General features: G+C 41.4%; 1 non-coding gene and 1 pseudogene across 1 annotated transcript; both read right to left on the reverse strand.

Moving 5' to 3' along the window:
- Positions 1–860: 860 nt before the first annotated feature.
- Positions 861–24,761, reverse strand: LOC110668184 (potassium transporter 5-like; annotated as a pseudogene).
- A 1,196-nt stretch (positions 24,762–25,957) lies between these two features.
- On the reverse strand, positions 25,958–26,088 carry LOC131179794 (U6atac minor spliceosomal RNA). Its single transcript, XR_009148680.1, has one exon. It is a non-coding gene; the product is annotated as a U6atac minor spliceosomal RNA (small nuclear RNA).
- Between the last annotated feature and the right edge of the window lie 639 nt (positions 26,089–26,727).

Raw genomic sequence — 26,727 nt, forward strand, 5'->3', positions numbered from 1 at the left:
AACTACTCACTATCCATAATGTTTACAAGAAATTATGAATTTATAAGGAAATAAAGCTTTAATCTAAGCTAAGAAACAAGAAACTAAACATTAGAAATGTAGGAAAAATGTAAGAAATGAAAGAAATCTGAAAATCTTGGTTGAAAATGGTGTGGAAAGTGAAAATGACTCTTCAGCTGCTGCCTCTCCTCTTTCTTTCCTTTTCTGCTCCTTCTCCTTTTTTTAAAATGGGAAAATGGGACTATTTATAGCATTTTCTGACATGGAGCCCTAAAATGGTGTGTTCTAGGAGGAATTTTCTGAGGGATTCTGCCAGCTCATTATTGAAACCTTTGTGGGACTGCATAAGTGGACTGCATAAGTTATGCAGTCCCTTATGCGATTTTAAGCTATTCTGGTTCACTTATGCGAAACTGCATGACTTGGTGCATAGGTTATGCACAATTCCGTGAGAGTGCATAAGGGAGGCGTGAATGTACATAAGCTATGCAGTCTCCTTATGCACATTTCGGCAGGTGCTGGAACAGTGTTTCTTCTCCTCATGTGGATCTGCATAGCTTATGCGGCAAGTTATGCCCAATTTTTGTCAATGCATATTTCCACTTGAAAACTTGTTTTTGACATCTTTGGCTGTAGAAGTCACTCCTCAATGGCAAAATTTCTTTTCAATCCTTCAAAAACACCATTTTTCCTACAAAACAAAGTAAAAATTACAAATTAATCCAAAATTGACAATTATGAAAAACTAACTAAATAACTAATGAAATTGGCTAAAAATGACTAATAATAAAATAAAATGGCTATGAAATTAGACTTAAATGACTATGCAAAATGTATGCATCATCAGGCTAGCTAGATCTCTAAACATCATATGTCATTCCCACTTTCAGTAATTGCTTGCGAGGAATCAAGAAAACTTCATCTGGCTGCCTCACAAATCTAATTAACCAATTGTAGAGGTAGTCCACGGTCAATTTCTTAACCCAGGTAGACCCATTTGCAGCCATCACCTCACACTCACCCATCAAATAAATAAAACCATCTCTCAAAGCATTATCTGCCAATGCCAATTCCCTTTGCCTGTCTTCTGCCCCGCTATCTTCCCCTATGAAGTCCTTCAACTGATTTGCTAGCAACTCCTCAAATGTCTTCTGATCCTTTCTCGAATCCTTGTATCCATATCTTACTATACATCTGAAAATCAACTCTCCAGGCTTTACTCGTCCGAACAAGAACCGTTCTTTAGCAGGAACCTTACTGATGGGCAGCGACTTGATTGAGATAAAGACAAGAACTTTATGCAAGGCTTGGACATGCGACACATAATGAGTAAATATGGGAGATATGCCGTGAACAAGATGTGTATAGAATAAACCAAGACCTTCCACTCGATGGATCCTCTCATTAGAAATTATATCAGTAAGTTTTTTCATTGCAATTTTATTTTCGAGCTCGTACATATACTTCTTCCTGTAGCCATAGTTCCATATGAATATAATGGAGACCACAGTGGAGGAAAATAGTAAAGGAATGTAACCTCCATCAACGAACTTGTATAATGTAGAGCTCAAAAATAACACTTCAATGAGACCGATGGTCAGGACATAGATGATTATGAGGATGATATTTGTTTTCCATATCATAACCATAACAAGGACAAGAAACATTGATGTAATCACGAAAACAAATGTTACAGCAATTCCTGCAAGAAAGCAGAAAAAGTGATTGATTGATCAATGCAGAGTTTGGAAAGAAGGTTGTGCTAAAATTATCATAACATAATCAAGTCCTTACCATATGCATTGCCAATTGTTAAAGTTTTTTTGAAGCCAAGAGTGACACCCACACAGGCTAACATCAAAAGAGTGTTGATCTCAGGCACATAAACTTGTCCTTCGTGTTTTGCAGATGTATGCACGACCTGAATTCGAGGGAAACATCCTAGAGCTACAGATTGTTGGATGATAGAGAAGGATGCGGAGATTAATGACTGACTAGCAATGATGGCTCCCAATATTGCCACAACAAACTGCGGCCAATACATTGGTTCTGCATCAATAAAAACTCGGAATAAGCAATGATTCTGATATAAGTCATGTCTAGTAACAACATACTTACTCGGGATTGATTTATAGAAGGCATCAGTGACATCTTCGGTATTTTTACGGAGATAGGAACATTGGCCTGTCGACACCATATTTTGACCGATCCCCAGAATCAACAAACTTCGAAACCGATCCCTAGCACTAAGTCTCTCCTTGCCATCTAATCACAGTTCCGATCTCTCTTCACAGAGAGTTGAGTCAATGCTAAGCTCTCGTATCCGTTAAAGCCTTACCGGTCTCTCAAATCATTCACCGATCTCTCAAGCCAATTGTCGAATATCCTGACCAGTTAACTATATTCCCGATCTCTCTTGTCAGACGAAATTGAACTAACACTAGAACCTTGCTGCCAATATTTATGATTGACCTCTCTTTTAAAAGTTTAGAAATGACCGAGCTAAGGTTCTAATCCGGTTTAATGAAGATCCCGATCTTAGATGTTCAAGCCAAAATTTTCAATTAAGTTCCGTTTAGCAATCTCATGCATGTTGTATTTTCCGATCTCTCACACTTAGGATAATAATAGTTTTCAGTTGTTTCAATATACTCAGACAATCAAGTGTTTAGAAATTTTCCGATCACAACCATTCATCGAACAAAAGGGCATTCTATTTCATTTCATTGCAAAATTTGTACAAGTTATTCGGCTGGGGGATCACCCCCAGCCTGATCTACATTTTGCTCATCCTCTCCCTCCTCTTCACTATCCTCACCCTCGCCCCCGGGAGCCAGGTCGGCCATCCAAGAGAAGTCCTCTTCTGGGTAACGCTTCTGGAGTTTGGCCAAGAGGTCCTTGTGAGCATTCACATAGGCACCAGCTATCCCTGTCACCATTTCTTCGTCTTTCGCCTTAAGCTCCTCGATAAGTTGGGCGACCTGAGAAGCATCGTTGGCCGGGCGCTGGACTTCCCGAGCACGATCCCTTTCGGCGAGAACATGATTCATTAGGCCACCTGTCTTCATAGAACCGCGCCCCTCAACTTGAGATATGTAATCCTGAGCGGATGCGAGTTGGGATCGGAGGGAAGCCATTTCCTGATTCTTCTTCTCGACCTCCTTGCCCAGGCGATGAGCCTTTTCCCGAACTATGGTCTGGTTCACCAGGCACTCCACGTTCAGGCTCATGGAGCGAGTCAAGATATCGTCGAGGCTGTCCGGGGATAGCCTGTCCCGATCCTCCCGAAGGCATATGGAAGACCCCAAGACTTTGGCGAAACCGGGGTTCTCCCGAACAGTCCGGTTATTCTTCAGGGACTCGATCAACGTTTGAGCACCACGAGAAGAGGCTCTCACAGAAGATTGAGAAGGACCCCTTTTTGTGCTTGGAGCAGCTGGAGGAGGTGGAGCCGGCTCTTCCTGTTGAGGAGGAGATCGGACAGCTTCAGTGATCGGCGGCCCCGAAGGTCGAGACGGGCCTCCTTGCGTCTCCCCTGGTTCATGGCCGGGAGTTCGAAGTATTTCCGAACACTTCATCTCCTTTACTTTCCGGGAGATCTCTCTTTCTTTCTTCCGCTTCCTAGAACCCTCATCACCCGCCATACCTGCACAAAGAAGAGGTCAGTGAGATCGCTAAGGTCCTGAGATCTGAGATTTAGAAAATACCAGTGCCGAGGTCAGAGAGCGGAAGTTCGCGATCTTGGCCGGTGAGCAGCTGTATGGTCCAATGGTGCAGCTCGGTAGTCACCGCATCTAAACAGGAATATTTTTTAGTGGCAGCTTGATTCTTCAGATCCATCACTATTAAGCTTTCCTCCTGGTTCAGGTTAATGCACTTCGGATGCAAGGGCCCCTGGTGCCACCAGCTACGAGGGAAGTCCTCAAAGCAGGTCGGATTTTTGCTCCTCAGAATGAAGAAGCGGTTCTTCCAATTTTTAAGGGAGGAGGGCAGATCGGTGAAGAGCCCGCAATGAGGGTTCGCCTGAAAGAACCAGTGCTCGTCGTCCTTTCGGTGAGTTAGCCTGTGCAGTTCGGCGAACACCTTAGCCGTAGGTCTGATTCCCTTAGCTCGGCATAGACCTCGGAAGGCTACTAAGATCCGCCACGAGTTAGGGTGAACTTGAGCAATGCACACCCGGTGAAGTTTTAGGACCTCCTTGAAGAAGTCATCCAGAGGGAACCGAAGACCGGCCTTTTAAGCTGCTCGTATACCATAACCAGGTCATTCTCTTCAAAGAAGTGATCGGCTCGGTGATCGCCGTGACACCGGATAAGTTCGTACGAATCAGGACGAATATTGTACTCCTGGCTGAACGATTGCAGATCGGACTCTTGCAAGATCAATGGCAGCTTGTCCATAGGGAGATTCTCCCTCCCTGAAGAAGGTACGTGCCTTGATGGTCCGATCCGCCCCCAAGCTGGAACGGAGACCCTAGGAGGTTCTGTTTACGCGCTTGGCCCAACCACCTCTTCTTCATCAGACGACCACGAGAACTGAATGGAAGGAGGACTCACAGCCCTTTGACCCTCGGCACCGCTCATTTTCAAAGAAAACAAAGAACTTAAACTAAAAAGAAGATTAAAGCCCTTACCGGAGTCTGATCGGCGTCGGAAGAACTTGAGTAAACGAGAGAACTTTGAGGTTGCGAGCGAGAGATTGAAAATGACATACAGGAGCAAATGGCTAACCCCTCACCCCTATTGATACTCGTCCGAGCATTTAATGCTCACGAGGTTCCAGGCAGCGCATCGGTTAACGGGACTCGCCAGCTGTTCTGACACGTCTCACGAATATTCCTAAGATTCCATAAAGAGATCGGTTAATTATAGAGCGGTAAATCCAGGTGTTTCGAATTACAGATCGGATAATCATATTAGAGCTCGAAAAATAATTAATAAGATAATGATTGGCAAAATAAAATCTTTATTTCCAAAAGATCGGATTACATCATTTGGGCGATCTCAAGAGATCGGAGTACATTTCCAAAAATCAGATTACATCATTTGGGCGATCTCAAGATCGGATTACATCTGATTACATCAAAAGGCCGACCTCTAAAGATCAGCGGAACATCCTATCTAAAGAAGCCTATGTCAATAGCCAACATTGTGATCCACGGTGTCGATGACGAGCTTAACCCGCTGTCGGAACACCCAATGTGGAGGGAAACCGCTGTCGGAACACCCAATGTGATGAGAAGCCGAATAAACTCAGTTGAGCTACTCGAGATCGGCAGAGTCGAGGTCCGCAACCCAGATCGGTCAATCGATTCAGTTCTCTCACCATCATCAGTTAAGGTTTTCACGATCGTTCGATCACCGGGATCGTAAATTTTCAGTCGGTGGATAAAGAAGCCCATCGGAAAAGATCAAAAGCCACAGTTGTAGCCGGAATCACCGCCGGAACAGTTAAAACAAGAAAGAAAAAGCAGGAAAGGAAAATCGAATGAGGGGGGTTTCCTTCTATCATGGGTATATATAGGGGAAAATCGGGCATTTATTGCTAAGCAGAAAACGAAGCGGACGTTTTGGGAATGGAGAGGAATTAATGCTTCGACCGGACCAGGGCTGATTAAGGGATCTAAAGAATAGAGATCGGAAAATAGGGATCAGCAAGAGAGATCGGGATAGGAGCATGGGAGGGATCGGAAGGCGAAAAGAATAAGACAAATCCCCAAATAACCGTCGTCAGAATCAGAGCCGATGTAGTTAAAGCGTGGCATACGAGATCTCCACCGCACGCCTAAAAATCGCCCGCAATGCTGACAGGTGCTAGGGTATGTCATGACAGTCCTGTACATCCCAATCTCCACCGTTGATCTCACTTGTAAGGATAAACCCGGAACCCTTGGATCAAGAGAGAAGACGACAAGACCAGCGTCTTTCGCTCTTAGCCTTCAGATCGTTCCGGACAAGAGGATTTAAGACCGTCAGATTGAAAGCAGAAAAGGACAAATATTATGAAGAATAATCTCAGCCATTCATTTTGATTCTCTTTAATTCCTGAACATCCGATCATGTCCTTAGAAATCTTGACCCTCCATCTCCCTCAAAATGAATCCTGACCCTTCATGGGGAGCACCCGATTCCTATAAATACCTCCATGAAAAACTGTTCAAAGGACGGGCAAAAAAGAGAGGTAGTTATTATAGCGGAAGAACTCTGAAACTCGATTCAGTTTGTTACTCTGCTACTTTGAAGTTTTGATTAGAAAGACTTTTGAAACTAGTTTTCTGAAGTGTTCTCTTGAAAAGGATTCTGAATACTGAAACTCTACATTTTCAGTTTGTTCATTATCTGGTCATACTCTCACTTTCAGCCTTTTATTATCTCTGTCTTCATTCCCATTATCCAAGCTTAATTTCATTTCACTCGGTTTTTATCTTAATTTGATTGCATTTTAGCTAAGCACCCTTCAGTTCACAACGAACGTCAGCCCTCAAGCTAATCAGTCTGCTGTCTTATTACTATTTGTCACCCCGTAGTCATTTCAATAGATTTGGCTCCTTACAGGTAAGAGCTCATATTGCCGTTTTGTTAAGTGTTTACGTTTACTTTTCGCATTTTCTTTGCTTTCTTTTTATGCATGTGATTTTCTCCAAGTTCATTTAGTGCCAAAGAACCTTAAAGAATGTTACTCTCGAGTTTATTTCTTTAGTGATCAGTCTATCATTTTATTAACCTTCGTCGTTTCCGAATGCAAATTTTCTAGTCCCTAGTAGCGTGTAAGTGGTTGGGTAAAATGTAGATAACTGCAACTTACGGGTCTCTTTTAAGAGAGAGAGCCTGAAAAACACGTCAGGAAAATAGCCAAACTATTAGGCTGACGTAAACGGGAATTCGGCAAGATGCCATAAAGTGCAATAAAACCAAAGTAAACGAAACAGAATAGATCGGACATTAATAGGTACTGGTAAAGTGACCTTAGGGGAAGTCAGCAAAATTCAGTCCAGCTTCTCTTATTTAGTCACAAAATATCAATTAGAAGCCTTACCCCCCCAACACCTTAGAACGTCAGAATCCTTAGCTTTAGGACCTTATGACATGTAGCCGAAATTAAAATTTGGGAGATCAGAAAGATCCCATTAAGGTTCCTGTTAATTTAAAAGAGATCGGAAGAGGATTCTTATCCGATTCTCAACTCAAAACTTTAATTAAAAAGAGATCGGAGGAGAGTTCTTATCCGATCTCAAATCAAAATTTAAATAAATACTTAATAGAGAGCGGAAGAGGATTCTTATCCGATTCTCAACTCAAAACTTTAATTAAATAGAGATCGGAGGAGAGTTCTTATCCGATCTCAAATCAAAATTTAAATAAATACTTAATAGAGGTCGGAAGAGAGTTCTTATCCGATTCTCAACTCAAATTTAAAATAAATACTTAATAGAGATCGGAGGAGAGTTCTTATCCGGTCTCAACTCAAAATTTTAATAAATATTAAATAGAGATCGGAGGAGAGTTCTTATCCGGTCTCAACTCCAAATTTTAATAAACATTAAATAGAAATTGGAGGAAAATTCTTATCCGATCCCTGAGCTAAAATTTTAATGAATACTTAAAAGAGATTGGAGGAGAGTTCTTATCCGATTCTCACACCAAATCTTAACCTGTACGCAAGATAATCCCAAAACCAAAATGATTCGCGACGTCAATTCACTAAGGTTGTCTCATTTACTTATGTATCTAAGTGATCCGAATTTAGTGAAAAATTAAAATCTCCTTTTGACAAAAGGATTAACATGTCCATTTAAGCCCTCCTAACTAATACAAAGTTAAATCTACTTACCCTTATTAAGGGACGAGGTGGGGTGCCTAACACCTTCCCCACCCGTTTACGGACCCTGAACCTAGAATCTCTGTCTTGAAGTGGTTTCATTTCAATTTATTTTCACAAATGGTTTTCTTTAGTTTCCCTCAAAAATAAGGTGGAGACTCCTCACTCTTTCCCACTTTGGTGAGGGTTCGTTCAGGCGACCGCAAAATCCCTTGCGACGGCTTGGCGACTCCACTGGGGAGATACAAAGACTGACTTAACCCCGGTCTAGTGGTCCAAAAGTAGATTTAATTTTGTCCGATCAAATTATAGTTAGATGGGCTCATTCAGCGATGTTTTATACGTTAATTATTGTTATTGCGGCTAACTATTTTGCTTGTTTTGCCTGTTTTATCTCCTTACAGTGCTCTTCGTTTCAAAAAAAAAGAAAAAAAGGAAAAATGGAAAAATAAAATCCCCCTGAATTGGGAAGAGGTAAAGGTGTCCCTTCACACACTGAACACTCACACGATGTCCTCACACACTTTGGCCCTATACCCGGGCTTTCTTACCCTTTTAAGAAAGTAGGAGGGAGTCATGTAGCGGTACCCGTGGGTTCTACCCCGTTAGTATCCGTGAAGGCTTCTGCTCAAATTGAAACTTGTTCTATCCACTATGATACTCGTGGAATTTTCCCGATAATATCATGGTTATAGAATGGGGCTCAACTGTTTACAGTAGGGGCAATTTGGGAACCTGTGGCTTTTAGAAAATTAGATCCTGAGCTAAACTATCACAATAGCTGAAAACCGTAGTAAACTACCTTATAAGATAGAACTATCCAAATAGATAGCGCTCATCCGATATTAGGAGTCTCCCTATTATAGGACAAAAAGGGGCATACTTACTCTTACCCTATTCTGCTTTAATTTCCTTTTGTTCATTTTTGTGAGGGTAATCTTGAATTCTACTAAAACACCTACACATTTTCCTACTTTGATAAATGTGTACGTGTCATCCTGTCAACAGTATGATTCAAAATTACCCTAATTTATCTTGCTAACGAGTTTTCCCGCAGGCATTACCAAACCAAGAGCCTGTAAAAGAATAAAGCATCATTTTTAACATGGCATCCTCGAGTCAGTCGGCAGAAGAAGTTCTTAGACCAGAACAGAATGCTAAACCATTGTTGAACCTATGAGGCAGTTCGGGCCATGGTTTTGCAAAATTGTGAATGAATAGTATGACTCCCGTAGGAACTCCCTCGCTAGGGTTATATGAAAAATTGAATGCGCTATATGGACATGTATCATAAATACGCATTCAATCCGGTCATTCACAGTCAGACTATTGAACGATGCCATGATAAAAGTGATGCAGTTATCCTTCAACAGATTTCATTTCTGGCTCTCAAATGCCACCGTATCCTTCGTCCACATTAGGACCCTATTTAATTTTGATCAAAATTCACTAAAAATTTCTTTTTTCGACTCCCTACAGGAAATCAATATTGCTTCAAACAAGGCAAGCCTGACCAAACACACGGTTCAACCCAAGCGAGTGTACTTAACGAGATCTCGGACAAAGAAGATAATGGAAGATCAGGAACAAGTGCAGAACCTACAGGGGCAAGTGTCTGAACTAAAAGACCAGGTTTCAGAACTTATGAAACTGATGAGGGAGATGTCCCAAAATAAGCCAGCTTCAGACCTTAACCTACCATTACCTCCCCCACCTCCTACAACGGTTGATTCTCACTACGCTTCAACCTCTTTCACTTTCCAGCCACCAATCCAGGATCCGACGGTCACTGTCAATCCGGTTCCACTAAATAATGAACCTCCTTTCTCTTATTACCCAACCATCTCGAATGCCGAACCATCCCTTTCGGTCCCGAACCCTCCAATTCATTCTGCCCCTCATTTCCCAGTCAGGGGAGTACCTCACACAATAGGAGGAGAAAGTAAGATGAGAGAAAATGAGAAGCTGTCTGCTCTAGAAGAGAGACTGAGAGCAATAGAGGGGCTGAACATGTATGGTTCAGTCGACGTGGCATCGCTTAGATTGGTTCCCGATGTGGTGGTGCCTCCCAAGTTCAAGGTCCCTGATTTCGACAAGTACACAGGGAATTCAGATCCTCGCATTCACTTGGCCACCTATATCGCCAAGATGTCTGCTCTGACAGAGGACGATAGACTGCTGGTCCACTTCTTTCATGAGAGCCTCTCAGGGGCAGCTTTGAGGTGGTGTATTCAGTTGGACAGGAGCAAACTGCGCTCCTGGAAGGATTTAGCTGATGCCTTCTTAAAGCAGTACAAATTTAACTGCGATGTGGCCCCCACAAGAAGGGACCTCCAGAACCTGGTACAGAAAGACAGAGAAAGCTTCAAGGAATATGCTCAGAGATGGAGAGAAAAGGCGGCAGAAGTGCATCCCCCGGTAATCGACAATGAGCTATGCTCTCTGTTCATCGAAACTTTGAAGGCCCCTTACTTCAACTTGATGATTGGGAACACTTCCAACAGCTTCTCTGACATCATACAGGCTGGTGAAAGGATAGAGGCCAACCTAAGAATGGGACGATTGCAGGAGTTGGCTTAGAACCCTGCAAAGAAAACTGCCAATTTTGGCAAGAAAAAGGAGGGTGATGTCCATTCAGTCACCCGGCAGAATAATTACTCCCCACTACCTCAAAACAATTATCGGCCATATCCTCCCCCTCATGGCCAGACAGTCGCAAATATTCCACCTCCTTTCCCTAATTATCCACACCCACGCCCACAATACCCTCCGCCTACAAATTACCAACCAAGACCATCTCTTCCTCCCGCTCAATCAAGACCACCACTAAACAACCCAAGACCCCCAAGAAACCCTGATCCACCTCTTCCCCTCCCACTCAGTGAAATATACCGATACCTTATCGGTATAAACCAAATTGTACCAGTTCCCCTAGATCCAATTCAGCCTCCATACCCCAGGTAGTATGATACCACTGCCCGTTGTGAGTATCATGGAGGGGCACAAGGGCATTCAACTGACAACTGCGATGCACTCAGGGGGAGAGTGCACGCTTTAATCCGAAACGGGTGGCTAAAAATTGAGGAAAATGGTTCCCTCCCCAATGTTACCTCAAACCCATTGCCCAACCATACTGCAAGCAATGGTGTGAACATGATAGAATTTGGGAATGAAAGGAAAGAGTCCCCTGAAGAACCATCCATGGATTCCCTGTATGAGGCTCTGGTCTCTCCAATAGCCGAGGGGCAAGAACTGGACAACTGGACGGCAGAGGACATCCCTGTACTCAATTTCGAGTAAAGTACCTTTGGTTATCTACACTTGATCATTTTGTCCATGGTGGCAAGTGTAACGTTGTAAATGGATCCTTTTCTTATGACATAAAATTTTAATGAATTAATAGCGCATTTATTTCCAAATCCTTTTTATGCTCTTCATTTGAATTCCATCTTTATAATATATTCTATTTTCGTTCATCCAGGACCTTTCATCTAACACCTAATAATCCAATAGACTCAGAAATTCCTCTGGTTAATTTTGAAATCCCCATAACTGCCATTACTTCAAATGATTCTGAGGAAGACCCTACACAAGAAGACAGTGAAAAGGATGAGCCCTCCCTCGTGCCTTGTGGAGACGAAACGCGCACCATAAATTTAGGCACAGAAGAAGTAAAAAGGGAACTCAAGGTAGTGGAGAGTGAAGAATTGGGAGATATGATCAATCTGCTTAAAGAATTCCTCGACGTATTTTCCTGGAGCTATGATGATATGGTGGGTTTGGACCCCCAGATAGTGACGCACAAAATTCCCCTAATTCCAGGGACAGTCCCGGTAAAGCAGAAGTTAAGGAGAATGAATCCCGACATGCTGCTCAAAGTTCAGGATGAAGTCAAGAAACAGTATGATGCTGGGTTCCTGGAAGTGGTCAAATATCCCCAATGGATAGCTAATGTGGTCCCGGTAATGAAGAAGGACGGGAGAGTTCGGGTGTGCGTCGATTACAGGGATCTCAATAAAGCGAGCTTGAAAGACGATTTCCCTCTCCCCCACATTGATGTGTTAGTTGACAATGCTGCGGGATTGGGCAGGTGTTCGTGTATTGATGGGGCATCAGGGTACAATCAGATCTCGATGGACGAGGAAGACAAGGATAAGACTGCATTCATCACTCAATAGGGAGTGTTTTGCTATCGGGTCATGCCTTTTGGGTTGAAGAATGCTGGTGCTACCTACCAGCGTGCAATGGTCACATTATTCCACGATATGATGCATAAAGAGGTGGAAGTGTATGTGGATGATATGATCATTAAATCCAGAGGAAAAGAGAGCCACGTACAGGTGATGAGGAGGGTATTCGAAAGGCTCAGGAAATTCCAGTTAAAACTGAACCCTGCCAAATGCATATTTGGAGCTAGATCTGGAAAGTTGTTGGGATTCATAGTAAGCGAAAAGGGAATAGAAGTAGATCCAGACAAAGTTCGAGCTATTCAAGAAATGCCATCCCCAAGAACAGAAAAGGAGGTGCGCAGTTTTCTGGGAAAGTTGAACTACATTTCGAGATTTATTTCCAACCTCACTGCCAAAGCTGAGCCTATTTTCAGGCTACTCCGGAAGAACAACTCCACCCAATGGGATTCAGTTTGCCAAGAGGCTTTTGAGAAGATCAAGCAATACTTGTCAAGACCACCAGTATTGGTCCCACCCGTGGCAGGAAGGCCTCTTATCCTGTATATGGCAGTCCAGCAGAACTCGATGGGATGTGTTTTGGGACAACATGATGATACCGGGCGAAAGGAGAGGGCTATTTATTACCTGAGTAAGAAGTTTAATGATTGTGAGTCAAGGTACTCTTTCTTAGAAAAGACGTGCTGCGCGTTAGCCTGGACAGCAAATCGCCTCAAGCACTACATGTTGAATCACAAGACATGGCTCATCTCCAGGATGGATCCTATCAAATATGTATTCGAAAGCCCATTCGTGCCAGGAAGGATAGCTAAATGGCAGGTCATACTCTCCCAATATGACATAGTCTATATGACCCGGAAAGCGGTGAAAGGTAGCGTGATCGCTGACCTCCTAGCAGAAAATCCTATCCAAGATTATGAAGCTCTGGATTTTGAGTTCCCTGATGAGCATATTAATGAAGTGGACTGCGAAGAAAAGGAGCCAACCGACGTATGGAAAATGTATTTCGACGGAGCTGTCAATTTATCCGGGAATGGAATTGGAGCTGTATTGATATCCCCAGATGGAAAGCACTTCCCGATAGCCATTAAGTTGAGATTTGACTGCACCAACAACGTCGCGGAATACGAAGCTTGTGTGATGGGTCTACAAGCCGCCATCGAAATGAAAATCAGGAAGCTGGAGGTATACGGAGACTCAGCCCTAATTATTTATCAAGTCAAGGGAGAATGGCAAACCAAGGATCCCAAGCTAATCCCGTATCAGAAGTACCTATCGGAGCTGATCAAGAAGTTCGAAGAAATCTCTTTCACTCACCTTAGTAGGGACAAGAATCAATTTACTGATGCCTCAGCTACTCTAGCTGTTATGGCTCAAATTGAAGAGGGTCAGATGATTCAGACATTGAAGATTAAAGCAAGAAGTGAGCCAGCATATTGCTTCATGATTGAAGAAGAGCCCAATAGAAAGCCTTGGTATCATGACATCCTGGTCTACTGTAGAACTAGAGAATTCCCTTTGGGGGCAAGCAAGAATGAAAAGAAGATGATTCGGAGATTAGCATTGGGATACTTTCCCAGTGGAGAAACCCTATACAAGAGGAGCTCCAACGGCGAATTATTGAGATGTGTGGATGCAAAGGAGGCGAAGAAAATCCTTTTTGAGACTCATGAGGGAAATTGTGCAACCCATGCCAATGGGCACATGATGGCTAAGCAAATCATGCGACGTGGGTATTTTTGGACCACAATGGAAAAGGATTGCGTCGAGTATTTCCGAAAATGCCATAAGTGTCAAATCTATGCCGATCCGATCAATGTGCCACCTCACAAGTTGTTCAACCTCATCTCACCATGGCCTTTCGCAATGTGGGGCATCGATGTGATTGGTCCCATAAATCCCAAGGCATCCAATGGGCACAGATTCATCCTTGTGGCCATTGACTATTTCTCCAAGTGGGTCGAAGCCACATCATACGCCCATATCACGCAGAACACGTTCCTCAAATTCCTCAGAAATAATATCATCTGTCGGCATGGCCTCCCCAATGAAATCGTCACTGACAACGCCAAGAATCTGAATGGCCCGAAGATCCAGAAATTGTGTGATCAATACAAAATCCGACACCTCAATTCCTCCCCATACCGTCCCCAGATGAATGGAGCGGTGGAAGCTGCAAACAAAAATCTCAAGAGGATAATCTGGAAAATGACAGTCACGTATAGGGATTGGCATGATATGCTTCCCTACGCTCTTCACGCATACCGAACTTCCGTGAGAACCTCAACCGGGGCAACTCCATACTCGCTGGTTTACGGCATGGAAGCAGTATTGCCTATTGAAGTTGAAATTCCTTCCCTAAGGATTCTGAAGGAGTCAAGAATTGATGAGTCAGAATGGATCCAGTCAAGGTTGGATCAGTTAAACTTGCTTGATGAGAAAAGGTTAGCAGCAGCATGTCATGGGCAGTTATATCAGATGAGGATGGCTAGAGCATTTGATAAAAATGTTCGCCCGCGCGAATTCCAACCCGGGGACTTAGTTCTGAAGAAAGTACTGCCGAATCAAAATGATCCCCAGGGCAAATGGTCACCAACCTACGAGGGGCCCTATGTAGTTAAGAAGGCATTTTCTGGAGGAGCCTTGATTTTGACCCACATGGACGATGAAGAGTTTCCGAAGCCTGTGAATGCTGACACCGTCAAGAAATACTATGCCTAAAAAAAAATTAAAAAAAATAAAAGTGGGGGTGAAAACCCGAAAGGGCGCTCCTAGCAAAATGTGTGAAAGAAGGCGAAAACCCCGAAGGGGCGCTTTCTATAAAATGAGTGAAGGATGAAAACCCGAAAGGGAGTCCTGAAAAGTGAGTCAAAAAAAAAAAACCCTAGGGGTGAAAACCCTAAGGGCATCCCGAGAACAAAAAGGGAGAAATAAGGAATAGGGGGCATGAAACCAGGATGAAGAGGAAAATGTCACGATATGAGGCTTCAGAAAACTTGAAATAATGGCAGTTAAGGGATTTCAAGATCAACCGCAAGGAATATGTGAGATCTATCCTTGTACCTTTCTTCTTTGAAACTTCTTCTTTGTTTATATTAAACCGTAATAAAATCACACTTCATTCCCCATGTTTCTATCTTTCCCTTATATTTCTGCAATCTCGTTATTTAATGCGCTATTTAAATCAGTTAAAATTTTTGCCATAAGATTAAGATTTGACAATTGATAACCTCACGTACTTTACTATGAGATTTGCAGGGAATGCCTAAAAAAAAAAAAAAAAAAACTAGAGGTGAAAACCTGGAAAGGCGCTTCTGGTCATATAGACGAAGGGGAAGTAAAGACCAGCGAGAGTGCCTTTCGGGAGAAAATCTGAAAAACAAAATGGGGCATTTGAAGAAACAAGGCCATAGGTCAAGTCTTGCAACTCGTCCTCCATTCGTCATTGGTCTTCGGGATTCTGTTAAGTACACTTCATTGGGGAAGAACTTCTTGTGTCCGGATTAGACTTGCTTTGTGAGTGCAATTTAAATTTCCTGCTATCAACCTCTGGTTCCTTGATCTAAGTTGATTTTAATTTCCTGCAATTTAAATTTCCTGCTATCAACCTCTGGTTCCTTGATCTAAGTTGATTTTAATTTCCTGCAATTTAAATTTCCTGCTATCAACCTCTGGTTCCTTGATCTAAGTTGATTTTAATTTTCTGCATTTAAATTTCCTGCTATCAACCTCTGGTTCCTTGATCTAAGTTGATTTTAATTTCCCGCATTTAAATTTCCTGTTATCAACCTCTGGTTCCTTGATCTAAGTTGGTTTTAATTTCCTGCAATTTAAATTTCCTGTTATCAACCTCTGGTTCCTTGATCTAAGTTGATTTTAATTTCCTGCAATTTAAATTTCCTGCTATCAACCTCTGGTTCCTTGATCTAAGTTGATTTTAATTTCCCGCATTTAAATTTCCTGTTATCAACCTCTGATCTAAGTTGGTTTTAATTTCCTATAATTTACATTTCCTGTTATCAACCTCTGGTTCCTTGATCTAAGTTGGTTTTAATTTCCTGCGATTTAAATTTCCTGTTATCAACCTCTGGTTCCTTGATCTAAGTTGATTTTAATTTCCCGCAATTTAAATTTCCTGCTATCAACCTCTGGTTCCTTGATCTAAGTTGATTTTAATTTCCCGCAATTTAAATTTTCTGCTATCAACCTCTGGTTCTTTGATCTAAGTTGATTTTAATTTCCTGCAATTTAAATTTTCTGCTATCAACCTCTGGTTCCTTGATCTAAGTTGATTTTAATTTCCTGCAATTTAAATTTTCTGTTATCAACCTCTGGTTCCTTGATCTAAGTTGATTTTAATTTCCTGCAATTTAAATTTCCTGTTATCAACCTCTGGTTCCTTGATCTAAGTTGATTTTAATTTCCCGCATTTAAATTTCCTGTTATCCACCTCTGGTTCCTTGATCTAAGTTGATTTTAATTTCCTGCATTTAAATTTCTTGTTGTCGACCTCTGGTTCCTTGATCTAAGTCGATTTTAATTTCTAGCAATTTAAATTTTCTGTTATCAACATCTGGTTCCTTGATCTAAGTTGATTTTAATTTCCTGCAATTTAAATTTCCTGCTATCAACCTCTGGTTCCTTGATCTAAGTTGATTTTAATTTCCTGCAATTTAAATTTCCTGCTATCAACCTCTGGTTCCTTGATCTAAGTTGATTTTAATTTCCTGCAATTTAAATTTCCTGCTATCAACCTCTGGTTCCTTGATCTAAGTTGATTTTAATTTCCTGCAATTTAAATTTCCTGTTGTCAACCTCTGGTTCCTTGATCTAAGTTGATTTTAATTTTCCGCATTTAAATTTCCTTTTATCAACCTCTGGTTCCTTGATCTAAGTTGATTTTAATTTCTTGCATTTAAATTTCTTGTTGTCGACCTCTGGTTCCTTGATCTAAGTCGATTTTAATTTCTAGCAATTTACATTTCCTGTTGTCGACCTCTGGTTCCTTGATACAAGTTGATTTTAATTTTCTAGTCTTTTAACTTCTGTTGCCTATCTCTAGGTCACTGATTTAGGTATGCTTTAGTTCCCTAACTTCGAGCACTTAATCGTCCAAAATATGGGTCTGAATCTTTACATAATTCTTACACGGGAAATTCTTTTCCCTTTGATAAAAATTATGTAAAGAGGGGCAGCTGTCGACACCATATTTTGACCGATCCCCAGAATCAACAAACTTCAAAACCGATCCCTAGCACTAAGTCTCTCCTTGCCATCTAATCACAGTTCCGATCTCTCTTCACAGAGAGTTGAGTCAATGCTAAGCTCTCGTATCCGTTAAAGCCTTACCGGTCTCTCAAATCATTCACCGATCTCTCAAGCCAATTGTCGAATATCCTGACCAGTTAACTATATTCCCGATCTCTCTTGTCAGACGAAATTGAACTAACACTAGAACCTTGCTGCCAATATTTATGATCGACCTCTCTTTTAAAAGTTTAGAAATGACCGAGCTAAGGTTCTAATCCGATTTAATGAAGATCCCGATCTTAGATGTTCAAGCCAAAATTTTCAATTAAGTTCCGTTTAGCAATCTCATGCATGTTGTATTTTCCGATCTCTCACACTTAGGATAATAATAGTTTTCAGTTGTTTCAATATACTCAGACAATCAAGTGTTTAGAAATTTTCCGATCACAACCATTCATCGAACAAAAGGGCATTCTATTTCATTTCATTGCAAAATTTGTACAAGTTATTCGGCTGGGGGATCACCCCCAGCCTGATCTACATTTTGCTCATCCTCTCCCTCCTCTTCACTATCCTCACCCTCGCCCCCGGGAGCCAGGTCGGCCATCCAAGAGAAGTCCTCTTCTGGGTAACGCTTCTGGAGTTCGGCCAAGAGGTCCTTGTGAGCATTCACATAGGCACCAGCTATCCCTGTCACCATTTCTTCGTCTTTCGCCTTAAGCTCCTCGATAAGTTGGGCGACCTGAGAAGCATCATTGGCCCGGAGCGCCTGGACTTCCCCGAGAGCACGATCCCTTTCAGCCAGAACATGATTCTGTTTGGCCACCCTGTCTTCATAGAACTTCGCCCGCCCCTCAACTTGAGATATGTAATCCTGAGCGGATGCGAGTTGGGATCGGAGGGAAGCCATTTCCTGATTCTTCTTCTCGACCTCCTTGCCCAGGCGATGAGCCTTTTCCTGAACTATGGTCTGGTTCACCAGGCACTCCACGTTCAGGCTCATGGAGCGAGTCAAGATATCGTCGAGGCTGTCCGAGGATAGCCTGTCCCGATCCTCCCGAAGGCAGATGGAAGACCCCAAGACTTTGGCGAAACCGGGGTTCTCCCGAACAGTCCGGTTATTCTTCAGGGACTCGATCAACGTTTGAGCACCACGAGAAGAGGCTCTCACAGAAGATTGAGAAGGACCCCTTTCTGTGCTTGGAGCAGCTGGAGGAGGTGGAGCCGGCTCTTCCTGTTGAGGAGGAGATCGGACAGCTTCAGTGATCGGCGGCCCCGAAGGTCGGGACGGGCCTCCTTGCGTCTCCCCTGGTTCATGGCCGGGAGTTCGAAGCATTTCCGAACGCTTCATCTCCTTTACTTTCCGGGAGATCTCTCTTTCTTTCTTCCGCTTCCTAGAACCCTCATCACCCGCCATACCTGCACAAAGAAGAGGTCAGTGAGATCGCTAAGGTCCTGAGATCTGAGATTTAGAAAATACCAGTGCCGAGGTCAGAGAGCGGAAGTTCGCGATCTTGGCCGGTGAGCAGCTGTATGGTCCAATGGTGCAGCTCGGCAGTCACCGCATCTAAACAGGAATACTTTTGAGTGGCAGCCTGATTCTTCAGATCCATCACTATTAAGCTTTCCTCCTGGTTCAGGTTAATGCGCTTCGGAAGCAAGGGCCCCTGGTGCCACCAGCTACGAGGGAAGTCCTCAAAGCAGGTCGGATTTTTGCTCCTCAGAATGAAGAAGCGGTTCTTCCAATTTTTAAGGGAGGAGGGCAGATCGGTGAAGAGCCCGCAATGAGGCTTCGCCTGAAAGAACCAGTGCTCGTCGTCCTTTCGGCGAGTTAGCCTGTGCAGTTCGGTGAACACCTTAGCCGTAGGTCTGATTCCCTTAGCTCGGCATAGACCTCGGAAGGCTACTAAGATCCGCCACGAGTTAGGGTGAACTTGAGCAATGCACACCCGGTGAAGTTTTAAGACCTCCTTGAAGAAGTCATCCAGAGGGAACCGAAGACCGGCCTTTAACTGTTCCTCGTATACCATAACCAGGTCATTCTCTTCAAAGAAGTGATCGGCTCGGTGATCGCCGTGACACCGGATAAGTTCGTACGAATCAGGACGAATATTGTACTCCTGGCTGAACGATTGCAGATCAGACTCTTGCAAGATCGATGGCAGCTCGTCCATAGGGAGATTCTCCCTCCCTGAAGAAGGTACGTGCCTTGATGGTCCGATCCGCCCCCGAGCTGGAACGGAGACCCTAGGAGGTTCTGTTTATGCGCTTGGCCCGACCACCTCTTCTTCATCAGATGACCACGAGAACTGAATGGAAGGAGGACTCGCCGCCCTTTGACCCTCGGCACTGCTCATTTTCAAAGAAAACAAAGAACTTAAACTAAAAAGAAGATCAAAGCCCTTACCGGAGTCTGATCGGCGTCGGAAGAACTTGAGCAAACGAGAGAACTTTGAGGTTGCGAGCGAGAGATTGAAAATGACATACAGGAGAAAATGGCTAACCCCTCACCCCTATTTATACTCGTCCGAGCATTTAATGCTCACGAGGTTCCAGGCAGCGCATCGGTTAACGGGACTCGCCAGCTGTTCTGACACGTCTCACGAATATTCCTAAGATTCCATAAAGAGATCGGTTAATTATAGAGCGGTAAATCCAGGTGTTTTGAATTACAGATCGGATAATCATATTAGAGCTCGGAAAATAATTAATAAGATAATGATTGGCAAAATAAAATCTTTATTTCCAAAAGATCGGATTACATCATTTGGGCGATCTCAAGAGATCAGAGTACATTTCCAAAAATCAGATTACATCATTTGGGCGATCTCAAGATCGGATTACATCTGATTACATCAAAAGGCCGACCTCTAAAGATCAGCGGAACATCCTATCTAAAGAAGCCTATGTCAATAGCCAACATTGTGATCGATCCACGTGGTGTCGATCGAGCTTAACATGCCGGAACACCCAATGTGGAGGGAAACCGCTGTCGGAACACCCAATGTGATGAGAAGCCAAATAAACTCAGTTGAGCGACTCGAGATCGGCAGAGTCGAGGTCCGCAACCCAGATCGGTCAATCAATTCAGTTCTCTCACCATTATCAGTTAAGGTTTTCATGATCGTTCGATCACCGGGATCGTAAATTTTCAGTCGGTGGATAAAGAAGCCCATCGGAAAAGATCAAAAGCCACAGTTGTAGCCGGAATCACCGCCGAAACAGTTAAAACAAGAAAGAAAAAGCAGGAAAGGAAAATCGAATGAGGGGGGTTTCCTTCTGTCAGGGGTATATATAGGGGAAAATCGGGCATTTATTGCTAAGCAGAAAACGAAGCGGACGTTTTGGGAATCGAGAGGAATTAATGCTTCGACCGGACCAGGGCTGATTAAGGGATCTGAAGAATAGAGATCGGAAAATAGGGATCAGCAAAAGAGATCGGGATAGGAGCATGGGAGGGATCGAAAGGCGAAAAGAATAAGACAAATCCCCAAATAACCGTCGTCAGAATCAGAGCCGATGTAGTTAAAGCGTGGCATACGAGATCTCCACCGCACGCCTAAAAATCGCCCGCAATGCTGACAGGTGCCAGGGTATGTCATGACAGTCCTGTACATCCCAATCTCCACCGTTGATCTCACTTGTAAGGATAAACCCGGAACCCTTGGATCAAGAGAGAAGACGACAAGACCAGCGTCTTTCGCTCTTAGCCTTCAGATCGTTCCGGACAAGAGGATTTAAGACCGTCAAATTGAAAGCAGAAAAGGACAAATATTCTGAAGAATAATCTCAGCCATTCATTTTGATTCTCTTTAATTCCTGAACATCCGATCATGTCCTTCGAAATCTTGACCCTCTATCTCCCTTAAAATGAATCCTGACCCTTCATGGGGAGCACCCGATTCCTATAAATACCTCCATGAAAAACTGTTCAAAGGACGGGCAAAAAAGAGAGGTAGTTATTATAGCGGAAGAACTCTGAAACTCGATTCAGTTTGTTACTCTGCTACTTTGAAGTTTTGATTAGAAAGACTTTTGAAACTAGTTTTCTGAAGTGTTCTCTTGAAAAGGATTCTGAATACTGAAACTCTACATTTTCAGTTTGTTCATTATCTGGTCATACTCTCACTTTCAGCCTTTTATTATCTCTGTCTTCATTCCCATTATCCAAGCTTAATTTCATTTCACTCTGTTTTTATCTTAATTTGATTGCATTTTAGCTAAGCACCCTTGATTCTATGACGTCAGCCCTCAAGCTAATCAGTCTGCTGTCTTATTATTATTTGTCACCCCATAGTCATTTCAATAGATTTGGCTCCTTACAGGTAAGAGCTCATATTTCCGTTTTGTTAAGTATTTACGTTTACTTTTCGCATTTTCTTTGCTTTCTTTTTATGCATGTGATTTTCTCCAAGTTCATTTAGTGCCAAAGAACCTTAAAGAATGTTACTCTCGAGTTTATTTCTTTAGTGATCAGTCTATCATTTTATTAACCTTCGCTGCTTCAATGCAAATTTTCTAGTCCCTAGTAGCGTGTAAGTGGTTGGGTAAAATGTAGATAACTGCAACTTACGGGTCTCTTTTAAGAGAGACAGCCTGAAAAACACGTCAGGAAAATAGCCAAACTATTAGGCTGACGTAAACGGGAATTCGGCAAGATGCCATAAAGTGGAATAAAACCAAAGTAAAAGAAACAGAATAGATCAGACATTAATAGGTACTGGTAAAGTGACCTTAGGGGAAGTCAGCAAAATTTAGTCCAGCTTCTCTTATTTAGTCACAAAATATCAATTAGAAGCCTTACCCCCCCCAACACCTTAGAACGTCAGAATCTTTAGCTTTAGGACCTTATGACATGTAGTCGAAATTAAAATTTGGGAGATCAGAAAGATCCCATTAAGGTTCCTGTTAATTTAAAAGAGATCGGAAGAGGATTCTTATCCGATTCTCAACTCAAAACTTTAATTAAAAAGAGATCGGAGGAGAGTTCTTATCCGATCTCAAATCAAAATTTAAATGAATACTTAATAGAGAGCGGAAGAGGATTCTTATCCGATTCTCAACTCAAAACTTTAATTAAATAGAGATCGGAGGAGAGTTCTTATCCGATCTCAAATCAAAATTTAAATAAATACTTAATAGAGGTCGGAAGAGAGTTCTTATTCGATTCTCAACTCAAATATAAAATAAATACTTAATAGAGATCAGAGGAGAGTTCTTATCCGGTCTCAACTCAAAATTTTAATAAATATTAAATAGAGATCGGAGGAGAGTTCTTATCCGGTCTCAACTCCAAATTTTAATAAACATTAAATAGAAATTGGAGGAAAATTCTTATCCGATCCCTGAGCTAAAATTTTAATGAATACTTAAAAGAGATCGGAGGAGAGTTCTTATCCGATTCTCACACCAAATCTTAACCTGTACGCAAGATAATCCTAAAACCAAAATGATTCGCGACGTCAATTCACTAAGGTTGTCTCATTTACTTATGTATCTGAGTGATCCGAATTTAGTGAAAAATTAAAATCTCCTTTTGACAAAAGGATTAACATGTCCATTTAAGCCCTCCTAACTAATACAAAGTTAAATCTACTTGCCCTTATTAAGGGACGAGGTGGGGTGCCTAACACCTTCCCCACCCGTTTACGGACCCCGAACCTAGAATCTCTGTTTTGAAGTGGTTTCATTTCAATTTATTTTCACAAATGGTTTTCTTTAGTTTCCCTCAAAACTAAGGTGGAGACTCCTCACTCTTTCCCACTTCGGTGAGGGTTCGTTCAGGCGACCGCAAAATCCCTTGCGACATGGCCAATATAGGCTAACAAGACAGAGGGAACGAGTACAGCACAACTGCTTAATTGAATTGAGCGAATATTGAAGTGGCCCAAACCAGCAAACAAAGCTTCAGACCCTAATTTTGTTCAAGTGAAAAAGAAAACGTAAATTAGTATCTCATCATCAGTCCAAAGTCCATGAGACCACTATATATAAGGATCTGTACCTGTGAGGCATAAAATGACACCTCCAATAGAAATCCAAGCTTTTTTCTTATTCCTCTGGAAATATTTGACAATGTACCATGGATTGACAGCCTTGATTACACCAGGGTCATACTTGATTAAGTTGAAAAGCCCAATAAAGGCAATAAAAGCAAACCATAGCACTAGAATTGGAGCAAAAGTATAGCCAACTTTATCAGTTCCAAACCTCTGAACTTGGAACAATAGAATCAAAATCACCACTGAAATCTACATGATTGCATCTTGTGAAAGGCTAGGAGCAGCCTCCCTAATACCTCCAACAGCAGATAATACTGCACCAAGAAATTGAAGCATACAAATTTTTATTATTTTCAAAAAAGGGTGAGGATTTTTTAAAAAGATTTAGTTACCAGATATGCAGGGTGTCAGAATGCCATCTCCAAGGACCATGGACACTCCAATCATGGTTGTGAACAATAGAGAATACTTGATTATAAGGCTACTCTCAAGTGAATATTTGAGAGCCGAAGCCATCCTCGTACTGCGTTTTGGTAAATCCAACTTATAAGTAGACACTTCTCTATCTTCAGCCTGCTGGTTTGGTATCAAATTGACCTTGGCATGGCGACATATAAGAGAATAAAGTGCAAAGGTTCCTCCTGCAATGGATGAGGACTTAGAAACCATTTTTTTATTCTATGCCTTCCCTACCCAAGAAATTGTTAATTAATAGAAGCTTGGGCTTACCTTCCCCATTATCATTTGCAGCCAAAACGATGAATACATACTTAATCAAGGAGATGATAATAATCGAGTAAATAATCAAAGAAAGCACTTCAAGGATATCCTCCTCGTTCTTGATCCCATCAGGAAAAATTCCAGGTAAAACGTACAATGGAGATGTACCTAAATCACCATAAACAACACCAATGCATTGAAACGCAAGCTTCCAGATTGTTCCCCAATCTGCCTTCTGCAAAGCCAACAAAAAAAGTCCCATTAATTCAATCCTAATCATAAATCAAACCCAAACAAGAAATTTTATTATGTACCTGCCGATCAGCATTCGCGCTACCTTCATCTGCCTCCAAATCGAATAATCTTTGTTTAGATAGGCTTGTTCCATGTTCATGTTGTTCTTGCACTTGTTGCTCTTCTGGTGATGACCTTTCTTCTCCTAACTCCGCCATTAGAACACTCCTCTTGCCTCTATGGAAATGGTGCATAGACACAGAATGGATTCAGACGTTGATGTGAGTAATATAGAAAGTCGGGTTCTTAGTGTAATTTCTTGGTTGTTTCCTACAGTGTGCGCTTTGTAATTGCTAGTTGGATTCTTCGTAATTAAGTAGTAAAATTGTTACCTTAATTAAATTGTTATACGCGGTCGCTGCTTATCCGTTGGATTTGGACAGAGCCGACGGTACAGACGAATTACCATAAGAATTACACACTGAAAATTAAAAAAAAATATATATATATATATCATGCATATCACAATTATTAAATTCAAATTCGAAATCTGATCACCACTTCTGTGAGGCAAGTCCTTGAATAGCCATTCAATCACAGGAGGGTTTACTTGGATGCTCTGTTGGGTCTTTGTGTTTACAGGGTTATTTACTTGAACTCTGATTTAGTTGTGGTTGGCTTATGGTTTATATTTTACTAAGTTATTTAATAATAGTTGATAGTGTTAATTTAAATAAAAAAAATTATAATTGTTTTGGATAATGATTAATTTTTTAAGAACAAATGTGCAAATTTTTTTTCATAGCCTACAAAGTCTTTTTTTTTTAATTTAATTAAAATCTTTTTAAAAATTTATATTCTTTTCAAGTTTTTTTTTTTTTTAAGTTAGGCTAGATTTCATTAATTGATAAAATAATAAAGGCCAACACATGTAAAGCTCAGTTATGCTCATCACAAAGAGACCAAAGAACTAAAAGAAAACTCTACCCATCGCTTAAAAATGGAGCCCAAAATTCAAAATAATCGACCTATGAGAAACAAGCCGGGTCTCATCTTCTTCGCAAAGTTTTGGAGCCCTAGCCATTACCATCTTCACAAGCGTAGTAGATAGACATTACCTTCTTTGCAAGTGTAGCAGACAATTTAATGATGGGATCCATAGAACCCAAACTAGAGAAATCCTCGCACCAACAGATAAAAGGCAAACCGACGCTCAGGCGAGGCTACAGGCTAGATCTCCAACATCGACGATGGCATCAGCCATCTCTTTTACCTCAACTGGGACTAATCTCAGTCACGCTATGAGCGGTGTGGTAGAGCTCTCCAACATCAACTATCAAGGACAAGAGGCTAACCAGTAGCAAGAGAGAGAGAGTCCCCAGAGATGCCATACCTACTAAAATGAACCTCCTAACACAGAGCCTAAACTTAGCGAATGAAATTGCTGCTTAGAGAACAGACCCACCACCGCTGCTCAAGATATCCATAAATATCGCAGGTTTCTCAAAAGACCCTCTACTTATCAATCATATCTACATGCAACAAACGAAAAACACAAAAGAGTATATACAACCCACCCAGAGGAAGGGAGGACGACCCACATCCAGGCAGGGGAAAGGAGAGCCCTCCCTCGCCTGTAGGGGCAGGGGACAGTCGACAAAAATCTAGATAGAAAATGAGACCGAGGTCCCAAAGATAAGTCTACTCGAGAGAAAATTCTCTCTCAAAACTATTAGAGAGAGAGTATAAAATTTTGGGTTGGAGATCCACCTAAGAGGTGGGTACCTTTAACCGGTTGTGTTGCTAACAGGTAAACAAGCAGGCTGTGCCGATCCCTCTCAAAGGAGATGCCAAACATCTCCTCTTTCTACGAACACAAAAAGAATAAAATATATATATATATATATATATATATATATATATATATATATATATATATATAAAAGAAAGGATATGACATAAATAAGGCAGCAATTTTAAGCTAGGTTGTCATGTTTATTTCACTTAATTTATAAATGAGTAATATCTAAGAGTATTTTAGTCACTTTTTTTTTTTAAGAAATCACTCGATATTTAAAATTTATTGATTCAATTAATTTGAATTCGCGTCAGATAAACGCATAAAGGAGAACAAAGTAAATTTTAAAAATATTTTATATTTAAGAATTGAATTTGAAATCGCTAATTAAAAGAATAGAAATTTCTATCATTCTATTTCACCCTTCGGAGGTTTAGTCCCTCCCTTATTTTAGTTGTAGCCTGAAACTCCTATAATAAAATTAATATATAAAATATGTTAAGATGAGGTGAAATATTTTCGTTTTATTTAATTAAATAAAATTATTTTAAATTTCTTAATAAAATATTATTTTGTGATTAATTAGATATATTTAGTATTAAAAAAATAAAATATTAATTTAAAATAATTAGAACGTGACTAATCTGTAGAGTAGTTTAAATAATTAAGAATTAATAAATTTCACAATTATTAAATTAATTATTTTTTATTGCTTAAG

This window comes from Hevea brasiliensis, chromosome 4, assembly GCF_030052815.1.
Source record: "Hevea brasiliensis isolate MT/VB/25A 57/8 chromosome 4, ASM3005281v1, whole genome shotgun sequence".
NCBI classification, from domain to species: domain Eukaryota; kingdom Viridiplantae; phylum Streptophyta; class Magnoliopsida; order Malpighiales; family Euphorbiaceae; genus Hevea; species Hevea brasiliensis.